Source organism: Macaca mulatta, chromosome 13, assembly GCF_049350105.2.
Source record: "Macaca mulatta isolate MMU2019108-1 chromosome 13, T2T-MMU8v2.0, whole genome shotgun sequence".
Classification (NCBI taxonomy): Eukaryota; Metazoa; Chordata; class Mammalia; order Primates; family Cercopithecidae; genus Macaca; species Macaca mulatta.
Window position 1 is genome coordinate 3,625,515 of NC_133418.1, and position 6,000 is coordinate 3,631,514.

Sequence of the window (6,000 nt, forward strand, 5' to 3'; positions counted from 1 at the left end):
TGATGCTAGGAGAATGTGATTTGTTTTCTTTGTAAGTCTAAAGTCTAATGACCTTGTAGAGTCTTTATACCCATCTCTTATAAATCAGCTTTAATATACTTGAAAATGTCCTCATTGTGCCCTTGAAAAGCAGGCTCACATTTTAAAAGTCATCCTTTTAAAATCCTTTTCTGCAGCCTGTGCCCTTTGTCTGTTTTGTTACCTTCACTGCAACATCATGAAACAGGGACAAGGGCTAGAATCTGTTTCATACACAGAACTTGAAACAGGGACAAGGACTAGAATCTCTGTTTCATACACAGAGCTGAACTGTGCTGAGCGACCTGCTATGCTGACGTCTGTTTCTGTCATGAGAGGGAACCCAGGCCTCTTGACTTTTCCTTTTGTACATTTTCAAAAAGAATATTTTTTCCTCTCTTGGGTCCATTCCATTGTGGGATTCTCTCCTAAGGCTGTTTCTTTGCGTTCCATTTTGACAAGTATGATTTAGTTTCCGAGATGATGAAAGGGCAGTGAAAAGGCCTGGGAAAGAGAAAGCAGGAAGAGAAGGAATTATCTCATGATTTCAGTCAGAAGGAAATCACTCAGACAGAAACGCTATTCCAAGTGGGTCAGATCCCAGGAAGTGGGATTGAATAAGTGACATGGTATCGCACAACTCTGTTTTACATTCTTGCTGTTGCCAGGGGTAACGAAAAGAACGAGTATATTCATTCCGAGGTCAAATATATATCTTTGCTGACTCTGACTATAATTAGCAGAATTCGTTCAGTTCAAGTTTGAGAATACCTTTACAGAAGAGGGTCTTCGTGCCCATGTGCCTATTTCTATTTATATGTTCACACGTATTGGAGTATAAATGTGTGTGTGCTGTGTGTGAGACCTCATTATTTGAAACAAGAAATGTGCAGTAGAGCTTGTTAATTACGGGAAGGTACATTTGGGGGATAAACCACTTTGTTTAGAATTGAATAATGGGGTCTTTGAGGGATGTATATAAGTATGTGTGTTTGCATTTATGTGTATGAAAGTGTATATTGCATGTATATGTGTTGTGCATGTATGTGTGCCTTTGCGTGTAATGTACATGTGCATGCATGTGTATATGTGTGCATGTGTATTTGTGTTGCATGTATGTGTGTGCATGTGTTACATGTTTAGGCACGACTGCACATATGTGCAAGTAGGCATGAATGGATGCTCATGTGTATATAGTTATACATGTATATTTGTGCATGTTACGTCTACGCATTTACATATGTATGTGTGTCAGAATGTGTACGTATATGCATGTGTGTTTGAGTGTTGTGTGTATGCTTGTGCGTGTGTGTTTGAGTGTTGTATGTTTGTGCGTGTGTGTTTGAGTGTTGTGTGTATGTGTATGCATGTGTTATGTGGTGGTATTATGTGATTATGTGAATGTGTGTGCATGTGTGAATGTATGTATTGCATGTAGGTGTGCGTGTCCATGTGTATGTGTGTGTGTGATATGTGTCTGTGCATGCATGCATGTGCACATTTGATTTGTGAATCCTCTCTGGGAGGGGCATGTTCCTGGAGACAGTGCATGGGATCCTCCGCTGTCCTCTCAGGGAGAGAGACATTATGAAAGTTCGAGCTAGCGGGTCAATGGTATTTGCCAGGAGGTCTGGCTTATGATTGGTATTTCTAGTTGCAGACATGCAGGTTGAGCTTTGCTGGACTCAGAGGAGGGTCATTGACTCTGCCCACTGAATGATACCAGCGTCTCTGCTGCTTCCTTTTTGTGCCGGCTTCCCAGAGCTGAGACAGCTGCTCTCAGACGCATTGTACTTTTCTCTCCATAAAAATCTGCAGCATTTGTTAGCAGTCCAATAGCAGACCGAGTGGCAGGTCCAAGGGCAGGTCCAGCGTCAGGTCCAGCATCAGGTCCAGCGGTAGGTCCAGCATCAGGTCCAGGAAGAGGTCCAGCGGCAGGTCCAGGGGCAGGTCCAGCGGCAGGTTCAGCCAACTTTCCACATGGCCCATGTGAAAATGTACCCTCTCCCTTCCATTTTTTAAAGCAGTAGTTATTAGTAGAGCCTACTGCCATTTCTCCTTGAGCTCCTCACAGTGGATGGTAAGCATTTGCTTTATTAAAGCAAAGTTCCGTGCTCTTTGTGCTAAGTCTCCTCTGCCTTTCTGTGAGAGGCTAGAATTGGGATTGACCCTCAGCTGTGCCAGAGCCTTGGTACCTGTCTCAGTTCTGGAATCTACTCTGTGCTTGTTGCCTTCCATCCACCGACAGCCGTCTGTCTTCCTGTCACTCCTTCAACACGGAGTCCAGCAGAGTGCACACAAGTGAGCCTGTGTGAATGCTGGTTTTGTAGGATCTTATCGGGACCTTAGTCATCTTTTCACTAGGAAACCAGACACTGCAAAGGACTTAAAGAAAAGCCCAAAGAAGCCGTATCAGTAGAATCATAGAGACAGAATCCTACAACCATAGGAAATGGCATTGATTATCATGAAATGTGCATTTATGTGAGGCATAGTAAAACATCACATTTCTTACTGGGTAAGAGCTTGGAAAAGAGATTATGAAAGTATAACTGACTCTACTCTTGTATCGTAGAACATGGTAAAATGATGCAAGGTATTGTATAGAATGGAACAAACAGAATAGAATTATATAGAGTAGCGCAGAATAGAACAAATAGCATAATGTTATATAGGGTAGCATAGAATAGAAGAAACAGTGTAACATTATGTAGTATAGTATACAATAGGAAAAATCGTATTACATGGTCTAGAATAGAACAAGTGGGATAGTATTGTAGAGTATTCAGTTGAACTAATGACGTAGTATTGCATAGCATAATACAATCTAGATTAGAACACACAGCATAGTATTAATATTACGTAGTGTGGTGTGGAATAGTAGAGTCGCATGGCACAGAACAGAGAGGATAGTGTTCTGTAGCACTGATGCAGGAGTTTTGCTCTTTAGCTCAGCTGGGTCCAGGTTCTTGTCTCATGACCAGGAAGAAACAGGCACGGGGACATCGAAGAGTGAGTGCAGTGGAACTCGTTAAGCTAAAAGTTAAGCTCTCAGCGAAAAGAGGGGTCCTGAGAGCAGATTGTTGGTCGCCCCCTTCCCAGTTGACTACAAGGGCTTTTATATAGAAGCTGATGGGGCTGGGCTCGCTGTCTAAGGAGCAAATATTCACCCCATTCCCTCGTGTGCATGGGGACCCTTAGTCTGCTGTGAGCATGTTTAGGCGAGCCCCCCGTGCAAGTCCCCCTATCTGCACAAAACATGGACTGGAGGCTCTCTGGGACCCTTCCCTTACTGTCTGCCTAAAGCAAGCTGGCTAACTCCTTTCTGTATAGAAGAAAATAGAATAGAATAGAATAGAACAGATAGTACAGTATTTTATAGTATGGAATGAAGCTGTAGTATTCTATTATAGAGAATGGAATAGTATAGAATAGAACAAACAGATCATACTAGTGTAGTATAGAATAGTAGCCTCATGCAGCACGGAGCAGTGTTGTGCTCCCTATGTACAGAGTGTAACCACCAGGAGAGCGTTCTTCAGTGGGGCGTCACTGGCCCTTCATATTTCTTTGGTTCTGCGGAAATGAGGAGAGGGAGTTAAGAGAGGGGGAGGAGGTTGGCTTTCTTACTTTTAAGGCGCTCATTACTTCTTGGGGATCATTTGATGGTCCCCTTTGGTAGTATTCTGTGAAGCAGTCTCTGTACTCTGTGTAGGGTGAAATGTGGGGCAGTCTGTGGACTCTGTGTAGGGTGAAATGTGGAGCAGTCTGTGGACTCTGTGTAGGGTGAAACATGAAGCAGTTGAGAAAGGATGAAGTCAGAAGTAGCTCAGCAGAGATGCACCAACTCTTACCTGGGAGACTGTGGAGCAGTCTGTGGACTCTGTGTAGGGTGAAATGAGGTGTTTTATGTAAATAGTTGTCTCATGCCTGGCACATGGCAGAGCCTCCGTGGATCTTGCCGTCATGAACCCTCTGATAACTTCTCTACAGTGCCCTCCACACTATAAATACCACCCATTGTGGGAAGTCCGGGCCTTTTCAAAGGCTGGGTTTCGTTTTAACAAAATTGGAATGCCCTGCATATTTGGAATGGCCAGATCATCCTGCACTTTTGACTTCACCTGTCCAGCTAGGTACACCTCCCTGCGTGCTGCCAAGGTTTACGGTGGAATTCCCTGACGCCACTACCCTCACTGCCTGCACCTGAATCTGCTGTGGGGTCATTTCCTTATTGGACTTGTCTGGGGACCTCCTGAGGGGTGGATGGGTGAGGACTGGGTTATCTGGGGAAGGTGTTCATGGCATTCCTGTTTGCAGTCTGTGTCTCTGTTGGAAGAGATGCTTTTAGCACATCCGTTAATCCAGACGTGATTAGCAAGGAGTGTCTCTCCCAGGTAAGAGTTGGTGCATCTCTGCTGAGCTACTTCTGACTTCATCCTTTTTTAAGTCTGTTACAAAGAGAACTTTGGTTTCTCAAGGTTTAAGAATTAATGTCAAAGAGCAATTTAGTGTTCTTTTTGAGTCACCAGCCTTGCTGTGGATGATCCATGAGTCCTTGGTGGTTAGGGCCACAGCACAATCGGTGGGCCGTCTGTTCCCCACCCTGGTGGATACTTTCTCACCCAAAGAAATGTATTCTGTTAACATGTCTCAATTAGAATATTTTAGTAGGAGACAGAGTTATGGCTCTTGTTTTAATTTGTAATAGATGATTACTGTAGCAGGGTCAAGGTTGAGACTTGCAGTGTAGCTCATGGAAAACATTGATTAGAAACACCCAAAATATATCACCAGCTTTGTTGCTGCAGCTCCAAGGGACTAGGAATGCATATATATTTTTTCTTTTGTTATTATTTATTATTTTTATTTTTGAGACAGAGTCTTGCTCTGTCACCCAGGCTGGATTGCAGTGGCATAATTTCAGTTCACTGTAACCTCTGCTTCCAGGGTTCAAGAGAATCTTGTGTCTCAGCCTCCCAAGTAGCTGGGATTACATGTGCCTGCCACCATGCCCAGCTAATTTTTGTATTTTTAGTAGAGACAGGGGTCTCACCGTGTTGGCCAGGCTGGTCTTGAACTCCTGACCTCAAGTGATCTGCCAACCTTGGCCTCCCAAAGTGCTTACATTACACACATGAGCCACTGTGCCTGGCCACCATGATCATTTTAAATGTGGCACTGAATATCTGCCTTTTTTTTTTTTTTTTTTTTTTAAGAAGTGCAAATGTTACCTCTCACACCTCTATTCTGTTGCTGGCCTGGGCTGGCCAGCAGGGTTCCCAGGCTCGAGGCCATGTCTGAAGTGTTGTTGGACAGTGTGGATCTGTGACCCCTTGGTCTTTGGGGACGTGGGGCACCCCGAGACACCCACAGTCTTTCGAGGGCTTACGGCTCTGTGTGTGGCTGCTATGAGGCAGCTTTCGGTGGGGAGGAAGGAGAGCAGAGCCCATCTGTCCTGGTGCGGAAAATGCCCAAGAAACTAAAGAAATGGTACAAAAAAACATTATCTGCCCTGGTGCCATTTCTGTTAAAAAAAAGAAAAAATTCACTCTGAATGTGGCTCTGTGCTTGAGGAGGATAGAAAATACCTGGAAAGGCGCAGAAAGTGTTCTTATGGGGTCAGCGCTGGGAAGTGGGATGGGAGGCTTGGGAGTGTGTGCAAAGGAGGACGTGGCGTACTTTATTCTTGTTTATTTGGTAGAGCAAGTGATGAAAGTGAAGCTTGAGTGATCAGAGCAGCTCGGCCTGGCCATGGGTAGATCCCAGCATGTCCCGCCTCCCGCCTCCAGCTGCAGCTGTTTCTCAGTCACAGATGAGACAGGTGGCCTGAGGCTGTGGGCCGAGGAGGGGCAGCTCGGTGTCCTGAGCACCTGACTGTCCAGGCTGCTCTTGGGCCAGCCTGAGGGAAGGGGCGGAGGAGAGCTGGGAGGGTGCACAGTGCGTCCTCCTCCCCCGCCCTGGGACTGAGGTAAGCCCAGG